Below are 12,500 nucleotides of genomic sequence, written 5' to 3' on the forward strand. Positions count from 1 at the left end.
CCTTTCATTTCACAGCATCGAAAAACCTTTCATTTCACAGCATCGAACAACCTTTCATTTCACAGCATCGAAAAACCTTTCATTTCACAGCATCAAAAAATCTTTCATTTCACAGCATCGAAAAACCTTTCATGTCACAGCATCGAAAAACCTTTCATTTCACAGCATCGAGAAACCTTTCATTTCACAGCATCGAAAAACCTTTCATTTCACAGCATCGAAAAACCTTTCATTTCACACCATCGAAAAACCTTTCATGTCACAGCATCGAAAAACCTTTCATTTCACAGCATCGAAAAACCTTTCATTTCACAGCATCAAAAAACCTTGGATTTCACAACATCGAAAAACCTTTCATTTCACAATATCGAAAAACCTTTGATTTCACAGCATCGAAAAACCTTTCATTTCACAGCACCGAAAAACCTTTCATTTTACAGCATTGAAAACCTTTCATTTCACACCATCGAAAAACCTTTCATTTCACAGCATCGAAAAACCTTTCATGTCACAGCATCGAAAAACCTTTCATTTCACAGCATCGAAAAACCTTTCATTTCACAGCATCGAAAAACCTTTCATTTCACACAATCGAAAAACCTTTCATGTCACAGCATCGAAAAACCTTTCTTTCACAGCATCGAGAAACCTTTCATTTCACAGCATCGAAAAACCTTTCATGTCACAGCATCGAAAAACCTTTCATTTCACAGCATCGAAAAACCTTTCATTTCACAGCATCGAAAACCCTTTCATTTCACAGCATCGAAAAACCTTTCATTTCACAGCATCGAAAAATCTTTTATTTCACAGCATCGAAAAACCTTTCATGTCACACCATCGAAAAACCTTTCTTTCACAGCATCGAGAAACCTTTCATTTCACAGCATCGAAAAACCTTTCATTTCACAGCATCGAAAAACCTTTCATTTCACAGCATCGAAAAACCTTTCATTTCACAGCATCGAAAAATCTTTCATTTCACAGCATCGAAAAACCTTTCATTTCACAGCATCGAAAAAACCTTTCACAGCATCGAAAAACCTTTCATTTCACAGCATCGAAAAAACCTTTCACAGCGGAATGACTTATCATTTATAATTTAACTGTGAAACTTCGAAATGTTTTAGTACGTATATGCTACCGTGTCAAAAGCACTGAAACAGAGCGTTCGGTTGGTGTTCAAAGCTATTACTCATAAATGATTTCAGACCACTACATTTACAAGAGGTGTCATCGATATTAAGAGCACATACAATATATATACATATATACATATATACATATACATACGTACACACACACACACACACACACACATATATATATATATATATATATATATTTATATATATATATATATATATATATATATATATATATATATATATATAAATTTAAAGAGAGAGAGAGAGAGAGAGAGAGAGAGAGAGAGAGAGAGAGAGAGATGTATATTTAAATATAATTTATATGTGTATATAATTTAACTGTGAAACTTCGAAATGTTTTAGTACGTATATGCTAATGTGTCAAAAGCACTGAAACAGAGCGTTCGGTTGGTGTTCAAAGCTATTACTCATAAATGATTTCAGACCACTACATTTACAAGAGGTGTCATCGATATTAAGAGCACATACAATATATATACATATATACATATATACATATACATACGTACACACACACACACACACACACACACACACACACACACACATATATATATATATATATATATATATATAATTTAAAGAGAGAGAGAGAGAGAGAGAGAGAGAGAGAGAGAGAGAGAGAGAGAGAGAGAGAGAGAGATATATTTAAATATAATTTATATGTGTATATGAGAGAGAGAGAGAGAGAGAGAGAGAGAGAGAGAGAGAGAGAGAGAGAGAGAGAGAGAGCTTTTTCGTTTAGAGTTGGTGGGCGGGGGGGGGGGTTCCAGAAATTGTTGGCACGTGTCTGGGAATGAGGTTGTAGCCCCCTGACCTCTCCGCCATATTTACAGTTCACCAGAGGCAGCTAACTAACAGGAACCTAATTCACTGCTTGGGTTAAAAGTGGTCAGGGTTATTTAACTCAGTGCCTAAAACAAGGACCTCTGCCAGGTTACGCAAGCGTCCTAACCACTGTAAATTTATTGTATACGAAGGATCAGACATGTATAAAAGTCAGTATAAACTATTGATTATTTTCGTGTTTTATTTTCCTGGGTTGTTTATCGCCTTGGTTTCCGAAGCGTACAAAACAGTAATCATTTATCCTTTTGATATTAACTCACAAAAGTAAATATAAACAGTAAAAATACAGCTAATTACTGAGAATACTGAACGTTTTTAGCACATACAAGAATGTAAACGGTCAAAAATACAGCTAATTACTGAAAACCTTTAACTTTTAAGCACATAGATAAATATAAACGGTCAACATTACAGCTCAGTACTGAAATAATTTAACGTTTTTTGCTCACATAAACGTAAAATGTCAAAATTGCAACTGATTATTGAAAATCTTTGACGCTTTTAGTACATGCATAAATATAAACGGTTAAAATTACAGCTAATTATTGAAAAAAAAAAGTTGACGTTTTTAGCACGTACATCAATATAAACGGTAAAAAATGCAGCTAATTATTGAAAAAAAATTTGCGCTTTTAGCACATGCATAAATATAAAAGGTTAAAATTACAGCTAATTATTGAAAAAAATTGACGTTTTTAGCACGTACATCAACATAAACGGTAAAAAATACAGCTAATTATCGAAAAAAAATTAACGTTTTTAATACATACATAAACATAAAATACCAAAACTCCAGCTAATTACTGACAACCTTCACTGTGCCGCTGGTCGAAACCCAACGAATAGGCTCTGACACTTATTCTCGCTTCGTCAATTAAAACGACCCCGAGAGAAGAGAGAAGCTTTCTTTATCGTGACACCAAAGGACATGACAGATGACACGGGAGCACGCATCCATACTTAAGAGCTTATGAAGCATGAATATTGCGGTGGTGTCATTACTCAAGTGCTAAATATTCACTCCTCGAGTCGTCCCAACACGGAATCATTATGTCATGTTCAGTGACATCTGTCTGTCTATCAAACTAGGTGTGTGTGTGTGTGTAAGTATGTATGTATACACACACAACACACTCATATATATATATATATATATATATATATATATATATATATATATATATATATATATATATATATATATATATACTGTATATATACGTAGAATCTACTGGTCACTTTTTACCAGATACATATGTAATTGTAGTAGCCACAATGCCCTCTTAACCTCTCGAATTCTTCGCGCTTTTTTAGATACGCTTGTCAGTACAAAGCCTTAAGATCCAAGTGCAAGAAATATGAAAAAATTATGATGTCCGGACATCATGATTTCTTCACATATCTTGCACTTTGATCTTAAGGCTTTGTAGTGACGATCGTATCCAAAAAAGCGCGAAGAATTCGAGAAGTTAAGAGAACATTATAACTATTAAAATCAGTGGCTATACAAAACCTAAACTCATCTTATTACGAAAGTCCCGTTACATCAGGATTTTGAGAGGGGACTTAGTCTTTATTATAAGAACCTAAAATCTGTGAAGAGTCAGCAGTGAATAGTAGTTATTATAATATATATATAGTCAACAATGATATATATATATATATATATATATATATATATATATATATATATATATATATATATATATATATATATATATATATGTGTGTGTGTGTGTGTGTGTGTGTGTGTGTGTGTGTGTGTTTTTGTGTTTTAGCTGTCCTTCAACTGTCATCTAATACCAAGAAAGAATATGAATTGAATGTAATCATGACGGTCGATTAAACTGCAAGGCTATAATTTATGAACATCCTTTTCATTAATAACAAAAAATAATTACACCTGTCAACAAGAAAGAGTAAAGTCTATGACGATGACAAGCTAGAAACCACAATAAATTATCTCTCTCTCTCTCTCTCTCTCTCTCTCTCCCCAGTGTTAAATCCTCTTAATGCCAAGCATAATCTTACCCCCTGCGGGGACGGGAGTAACTTAAAAAGAAAAATAATAAGAGAGATTTTATATGTCATAACTATTCACCCTATGCAAATTATTTTCCTACTGACTGCCTGAAATGCATACATTCCTATAATGATTATTTACTGTATTTTTCTTTCAGTTTAGAAATGACAAAAAAGACGAATCACTTTTAAAATATCTTTTTTTATATAACGTCACAGTTTCATACACTTTCACATAATACCAGCTTTTACAAAAAAATAAAATCCTTTTAATGTAAAAGTTCTATTCCGCTAATCTCATAATGGGCAATTGTTTTCTTTGTTGATTTTCATGTAATGGTTTCCAAGAATGATTATCGTGTAATGGAAGTTATTTATATTCATGCTTTTTTATTCATATTCCAGGATAATAACTGAAAAATTCATAAAATGATTTCTTGTATAACAAAATTTTTTATAATGTAAACGCTTTTTCAAATGGGTTTCACGTAATGCGCATTGCTTTTTCTTCTGTTTTTAATTCACTGTAAAACCTTATGAAACTGATTTTACTCTAAAAATGAAGCGTTATTCTACTGAATATCTGCCAATTAATATTTCAAAATGTATAATTTTTGTTCATAGAACTAAAAATTCTGTGTAAGGATTTTCTTACGATATGGAATCTTTAAAAGTGATATTCAGTCATAAGAAAAGGATTTCATCGTAAACTAAATATAATATAATATAATATATTATAATATAATATAATATAATATAATATAATATAATATAATATATAATATAATATAATTAAAAAATAATTCAAAAATCATAAACGTTTTCTATCAATGAACCCCATAAAATGAAAATATTCTAATAATATTCCATCGCATATTGGAAAAAGTTAGAATATCATCATATTCCACAGACATAACGGAATCGAAACTGCTGATGGATTTAATCTGCCTAAATACCGGTCGCTTGCGAATGGCAAATGAAAGCAATGATGAAATCCTGCGCAACAATCGTTTCCAGTGGATTAATTAGGGGGGGGGTTGAAATCACAAAACACGACGTTGCAATTCTGCTGCACCTCTCGTCACAAAATCTACTTTCCCCTTTTGAAAATGGCGGAATCAAATGGGGTCACCATCAGCAGTACATAAACATTAATTATTTCAACCCCTCCCCTCCCCAGTGGGAAGACTATATTGATAACAATCACTTCTAGATTGGCTGAATCGTGTCCCACCGGGGTATAAATGCCAGTGGCATCGTTTTGTTGTTACAGTTTCAGTAATAATAATAATAATAATAATAATAATAATAATAATAATAATTGAAATTTAATAATAATAATTGAAAGAGAAACCAACAAGATTCCTGTGTATAACTTGTTTACTTGTAAATATTTACAAATTACTATTTACAAGTAAACAAGTTAAAAACTGAAAGAAGTTTTTGTCAGGTTAATAATAATAATAATAATAATAATAATAATAATAATAATAATAATAATAATAATAATAATAATAATAATAATAATCTATTACTGCTATTATTCTTACTATTTTTTTCTTTAAAAATATAGTATAAATCAAATGCTACTCAACAAATCCACTCCATAATAACTGAAAAGTAGATGACGGAAGTTTCTTGCCATTAAATCACTGTGCCAAGTGAATGAACACTTTGAGAGAAGAGACCATTCCGTGCATGAACATTAGAGCTAACCTTGTACAGTACTACTGCTATATTTAGACATGTTTCCAATTTACAAGATGTTAGCACTTCATGTGTTTAGGAAGGTGAATCGCTTAGGTGTGAATAATGTACAACATTGAGTCAAATTCTGCAGAGCACATATTGATTCTCTCTCTCTCTCTCTCTCTCTCTCTCTCTCTCTCTCTCTCTCTCTCGTTACTGATTAATTTAGTTAGGTATGTGACATTCGAACCGATGCACGATAGGATCCGATCATGCGTGGGTTAGAATAGCATCACAACAGTTGGAATTTTACTTTATTTGGATTCAAGGTTTCGTAGGGACACACCAACCTAAAGTGAGTACGTTGGGATTTCACCGCGGGAGTTGGGTTTTCTTAATTTCCTCTTTATTACGACTTCAAGCATTCGTGTTTTCAAGTTTATACAACTTTGAGGAAATCAGGAAGTCAGTAGAGTACTGGGGTTTCTAAAAATACGTCACACATACAAATTCGCATATACATACATACACACACACACACACATACATATATATAAATATATATATATATATATATATATATATATATATATATATATATATATATATATATATATATATATATATATATATATATGTGTGTGTGTGTGTGTGTGTGTGTGTGTGTGTGTATGTAAATATACACACATATATATATACATATAAATCATCACACACAATCACACAGAAATATATATATACATGTATATATATATATATATATATATATATATATATATATATATATATATATATATATATATTATATATATATATATATAAATACATACAACTTACATTCTGAATAATTTACGTCGAGTTTTTTTGGGAGGGGGGGGAGTAAAAATTCCATGTATACCAAAGAACTATCTTCCAGAAGCGTTAAATACTTCGTCGTTATCTGCATCTCAACATTCATCACTATTCATCAGAAAAAAATTACGACAACGCTTTCTAGTCTGTCCAGAATTGATGGCGCCTCGCGAAATATAGCGAACTCTTCAGCTCTTATGGATTCACATCCAAATCAATCATCCCACAGAGGAGAAGTATTTTATGCAAATATAAATTGTGAGGAACCTAAAGATATGCATGTTACCAAATGTATTACATATACATATATATATATATATATATATATATATATATATATATATATATATATATATATATATATATATATATATATATATATATATATATATATATATATATCACAAAGTTATCAAGTACCTGGTTATTACACAAATAATAAGACCCAAAAGTTTACCTCACCTCGGCCAGATACTTGAAACCTCATAACAAAAATATTAAGACTGAATACTCTAAAGATACAGTGATCCCTTAAAACTTGCTTTTCACTTGAAAAAACCAATCTAACTTTATCAAGTTATGGGTGAGGTAACAACTAATGAGCTATAAACAGACTAGTGGAAAATGGGCATCACTTCAACTAACACTATAACGGTTTCCCTGGTTCTATTTCACTTTAATAAAGGAGGACTAGAGAGATATATCAATTACCTCGTACACATACACAAATATCCCTAATCACTGATGGTCAAAATGAAACATTGTGCTTTTAAAACTTTAAACAGACAAATTTTTTTCTAAGTTCAAAAACTATAAGCAGAGTTCACAATCTCAAAAAGATTTACTGTTATCTGACAACAGGGTAACCTAACCTTTCTCTCTTCTCGGTATGTTACGAATTCGATTTCATAACACTCAGTAATCATTTTAATATACTGCACACTGTATTAAGCAAATGGAAAAAACATATCAAAACATATTTCAGAATCACATGAGACACAATTTACCTGTAAGAAAAGACATTTTAAAATCATATCATCATATTTCACAACAAACGACGAATCTGCAAGCAAAACATAAAAAATTTCACAGAAACACATATCATATTTGTAGAATGGTTATACAGTATATATTATAACACATTATAATATATATATATATATATATATATATATATATATATATATATATATATATATAATATATACATATATATATATATACACATATATATACGCACACACACACACATATATATATATATACACACACAAAGTATACATACAGTCGTAAAAAAAAATTCATGGTACGATGGGCAGCAATCGTATCTACTAAGTGGGAAGTCGTAGGTTGGAGTCATTGGCGATATGGGCTAATGGACTTATTCCGTTAGAAAATATTTTCTACATTTTGAATTAAGAAGGAAACAAGGTACATGGTAGTTCGACAACTATGATGATCGCAGCCAGACTTAAAAGGGGCAGGCTGACAACCTCGATTTAATAAGAACTAGAGAGCTCAAGCCTCATTTTTACATAAACAGACATACTTCTACATATCTATCTATGCGTTTATTTATGTACTGTATGTATCTCTCTCTCTCTCTCTCTCTCTCTCTCTCTCTCTATATATATATATATATATATATATATATATATATATATATATATATATATATATATATATATATATATCTGACTCACTTGTATGGCCTAGTGGATAGCTTGCCTTCCACTTGAAAGACCTGGGTCTGATCCTGACGTGAGTCAGAAATTCTATATATATATATATATATATATATATATATATATATATATATATATATATATATATATATATATATATATATATATATATATATATATATATATATATATATATATATATATATATATATATATATATATATACATTATATAGTATATATATATATATATATATATATATATATATATATATATATATATATATATATATATATATATATATATATATATATATATATATGTGTGTGTGTGTGTGTGTGTGTGTGTGTGTGTGTGTGTGTGTGTGTGTGTGTGTGTGTGTGTGTGTGCATTAAAAGTCTTTGGCCAAGAGGAAAGTGAGACAACGGAGTGCAAGACCTTTCGCTTCTGGCAAAAATGCCAAATTATTCACGTCTCGAAAACAATACAATTCCTGAACAGTAATAGTGACAGGAATGAGAACAAGAGATACAAAAGCTGTTCCTGAACGAGTGTTTTTCCATTTACGCCAACTGGAATTTTCTTCCACTCGACAAAACATTTCAAAACACGAGAGCAAAACAGACATTAAAAACACAGTAAAAGCTAAAAGATCAGCATGTCAGCGACTGCGCCCCATTAATATTTTAACATGCTTAAAAGCCATTAAAATATGGCGCTATGAGTTATCAACTATTCATTATGAAACATACTAAGAGTATTTAGATAACTGAAGAGGTAAGTATTATTCAAGAAAAGTAGCAAAGGGAATAAATCATTGCAATAATATATTAATATATCAATTTAAAATAGATATAAAATTAAGGAGAATATTTAAGTATCTCACGAGGGATTGCGCAAAACGAACTATTATTGAGGTGAAGGAAAGTAATTGTAAGTTTTACATGATTGAAAACATCAATTTACCATTTTCTCCTTCACATTTTTAGTTTTCTGAAAAGAAAACTATTGTGCCGGCTTTGTCTGTCCGACCGCACTTTTTCTGTCCGCCCTCAGATCTTAAAAACTGCTGACGGTAGAGGGTTGCGAATTGCTTTGTTGATCATCCACCCTCCAATAATCAAACATACCAAATTGCAGCCCTCTAGCCCCAGTAGTTTTTATTTTATTTAAGATTAAAGTTAGCCATGATCGTGCATCTGGCAACGATATAAGCCAGGCCACCACAGGCCCGTGGCTAAAGTTTTATGGGCCGCGGCTCATACAGCATTATACCGAGACCACCGAAAGATAGATCTATCTTCGGTGGCCTTGATTATACAATGTACAGAACACTCGATTGCGCCGAAGAAACTTCGCCGCATTTTTTACTTGTTGCAATTGTTGATACCTAAATAAGGAATTAGCTTTTCTATATTCTTGATTCCCAAATTTGGAAATAAAAGAAATTAAAGCTGAGAGAACTTTGAATTTCAATAACCTTGCCCATCAGTAATTGTGCCACTGAAGCTTTATCTACAATTAAATGATGAACAAATGGCAGTATATGCATACACTTTTCTGACATCCACTTTTATATTATACCAATGACTCTATCACAACGCACACTAGCTATACGTCAGTCACAGAGTATGATATACAGTATAACAAGTTATGCAGAAACGTATAATGCATGCATTTTATATATATATATATATATATATATATATATATATATATATATATATATAGATGGATAGATAGACAGATAGATATCAAAATAGATGTTTGTGTGTGTGTGTGTGTGTTCAGGAATAACTCTGGAATGCATTGAGCAATTTCAACCAAACTTGGTATACATATGACTTACTATCTGGAAAAGAATACTGTGGGGGTAAGGCATCACTAGCACCAAAGGGCACCAAAGGGCACCAAAGGGGGTTGGGGTGGGAAGGGCTTCCCTGAAACGGGGCTGGTTCTGCCCATGACTCAATAACTAAATAAACTCTACTGATTTATAATACCTCATTTTGGTATGTATATGATTTACTATCCATAAAAGAATACTGTGGGGCGGGGGTAAAACATCACTAGCGTGAAAGGGGGTGGGGGTGGTAAAGGGACTGACATGTAAAAATAACCGAACAGCAGATGTTAGTGTCTCATCCACAGTTTTCGAGGTCGCTCAGATGAATAGTGACACTCCCGATGCCTTTTAAGTCAAAGTTCAGCCCCGACAGGAAAGGGGGTGTGAGAAGGGGTGAAATATAAAATGTCAAAAGCGTTGGGCACCGTAACTGACAAGTAACTATCTTAACAGGAGAGAGAGAGAGAGAGAGAGAGAGAGAGAGAGAGAGAGAGAGAGAGAGAGAGTTTATCGGTTGTCATACAGTTTTCCCGGGCAGCGCCGGGTTGGTCAGCTAGTACATACATACATACATACATACACACGCACACACACACATATATATAATATATATAAATATACATACATATATACATATATATATATATATATATATATATATATATATATATATATATATATATATATATATATATATATATATATATATATTTCTGCTTCTACCTAACTGATAATGCTGCCATTACTGATCGCACTAATATTCTTGCTTTACTCACCTCTCTTCTCAGATTATACAAGTAATCATCCACGTGAATACTTTCCACATTCCAAAACGATCTTTTAACTTGCTTCTAGTAACATTCGAGGCTGCGTAAAAATACTCAGACTGAGTAACTTAGAAGAATGATCTTGAATCTAATTATCTTAATGTTATGTGGCTCAGAATATGTCTGTAATTATGAAATTCTTTCCTTTCGCCTTTCATAACTAAAACTTGTTTTTCAAATACTTGGCTTTCTGCCAGGTTCTAGTAATCTATGCAACCTCGAAATGAATGCCTTTATCTTAGCGATTCAAGTGTTTATACATATAAATTATTAATTGATGTCTTCCAACACTGTTTTTGATGGTACGGAAATTCCTCTTATCGAAGTAATCTGAACGGACTACGATATGCCCGGCAAGGCTTCAGATCTACATGACGAAGAATCTAAAGTTTTAACCATTATTCCAAATTCTGAGAATGGGCTATAGTACTTATCATCTCCAGCAGTTGTAACTACTATTCGTCTTTTATCATGGAGCAGCTTCAGTTGATTTATTTGTCCTTGGATAGCATTTAGTATATTGTAAAAAGAGTTTCCTTCCACAACCACTTTTCTTTTTTTTAAATAACTGACATGTAGTCTTCACATCTCATTAATAAGTGACTCAGTTCCTCATTGGGCGGGTGGGTTCCGTTCTCAGCTAGCACTCTGCTGGCCGCGAGTTCGAATCTCCGACCGGCCAATGAAGAGTAAGAGGAATTTATTTCTGGTGATAAAAATTCATCTCTCGCTACAATGTGGCTCGGATTCCACAATAACCTGTAGGTCCCGTTGCTAGTTAACCAACTGGTTCTTAGCCACGTAAAATAAGTCTAATCCTTCGGGCCAGCCCTAGGAGAACTGTTAATCAGCTCAGTGGTCTGGTTACTGTAAAGGTATACTTAAATAAATAAGTGACTCTTCCATCAAAATTGGATTCATCATAAATCTATCTACTGGGACGGCAATTTATTTTTTCTTCTACAGATATAACTTTGGACACCACTCCCACGAGGTTCACGGCTATATCGTGTCACCGCTTCACCATACACATACAAAGCAGGCTTCGCATTCCCCCAGACGCTAATAACCGGTCCTTCATACCGTTCGATTACAGCATATGGGGCTCCCTGTCTTCCTCTGAGTTCCCTGAATCACATAAACCGCGGTGTTTTATAGGCAAGCTTGATGTGGCCTTAAAAATACACGTATCCATCACCCTTTCTCTTTCCCGGCGGATCTTGAATTATTCAAGTATGATGTCTGTCTCGGTCAAACACTACAAAGAATCGAGACAGATCGCTAGACAAATGAAGTGCAGCGCTTCATGTGTGGATGGAGGCCAGCCGTGTTTATAATGTACGTGAATATCCTACCTAAGAGAGAGAGAGAGAGAGAGAGAGAGAGAGAGAGAGAGAGAGCCGTTTTAGTAGAATGTATATACAAACACGGAATATACAAAACGTATATGTAAACCTACGAAACCTTGAGAGAGAGAGAGAGAGAGAGAGAGAGAGAGAGAGAGCCGTTTTAGTAGTATGTATATACAAACACGGAATATACAAAACGTACATGTATACGA

General features: G+C 32.7%; 1 long non-coding RNA gene across 1 annotated transcript in view; it reads right to left on the reverse strand.

Moving 5' to 3' along the window:
- LOC136853513 (uncharacterized) overlaps positions 1-12,500 on the reverse strand; it is a 343,444-nt gene that overhangs the window by 135,639 nt on the left and 195,305 nt on the right. The gene's annotated exons all lie outside the window — the stretch shown is intronic.

Source organism: Macrobrachium rosenbergii, chromosome 27, assembly GCF_040412425.1.
Source record: "Macrobrachium rosenbergii isolate ZJJX-2024 chromosome 27, ASM4041242v1, whole genome shotgun sequence".
NCBI classification, from domain to species: Eukaryota; Metazoa; Arthropoda; class Malacostraca; order Decapoda; family Palaemonidae; genus Macrobrachium; species Macrobrachium rosenbergii.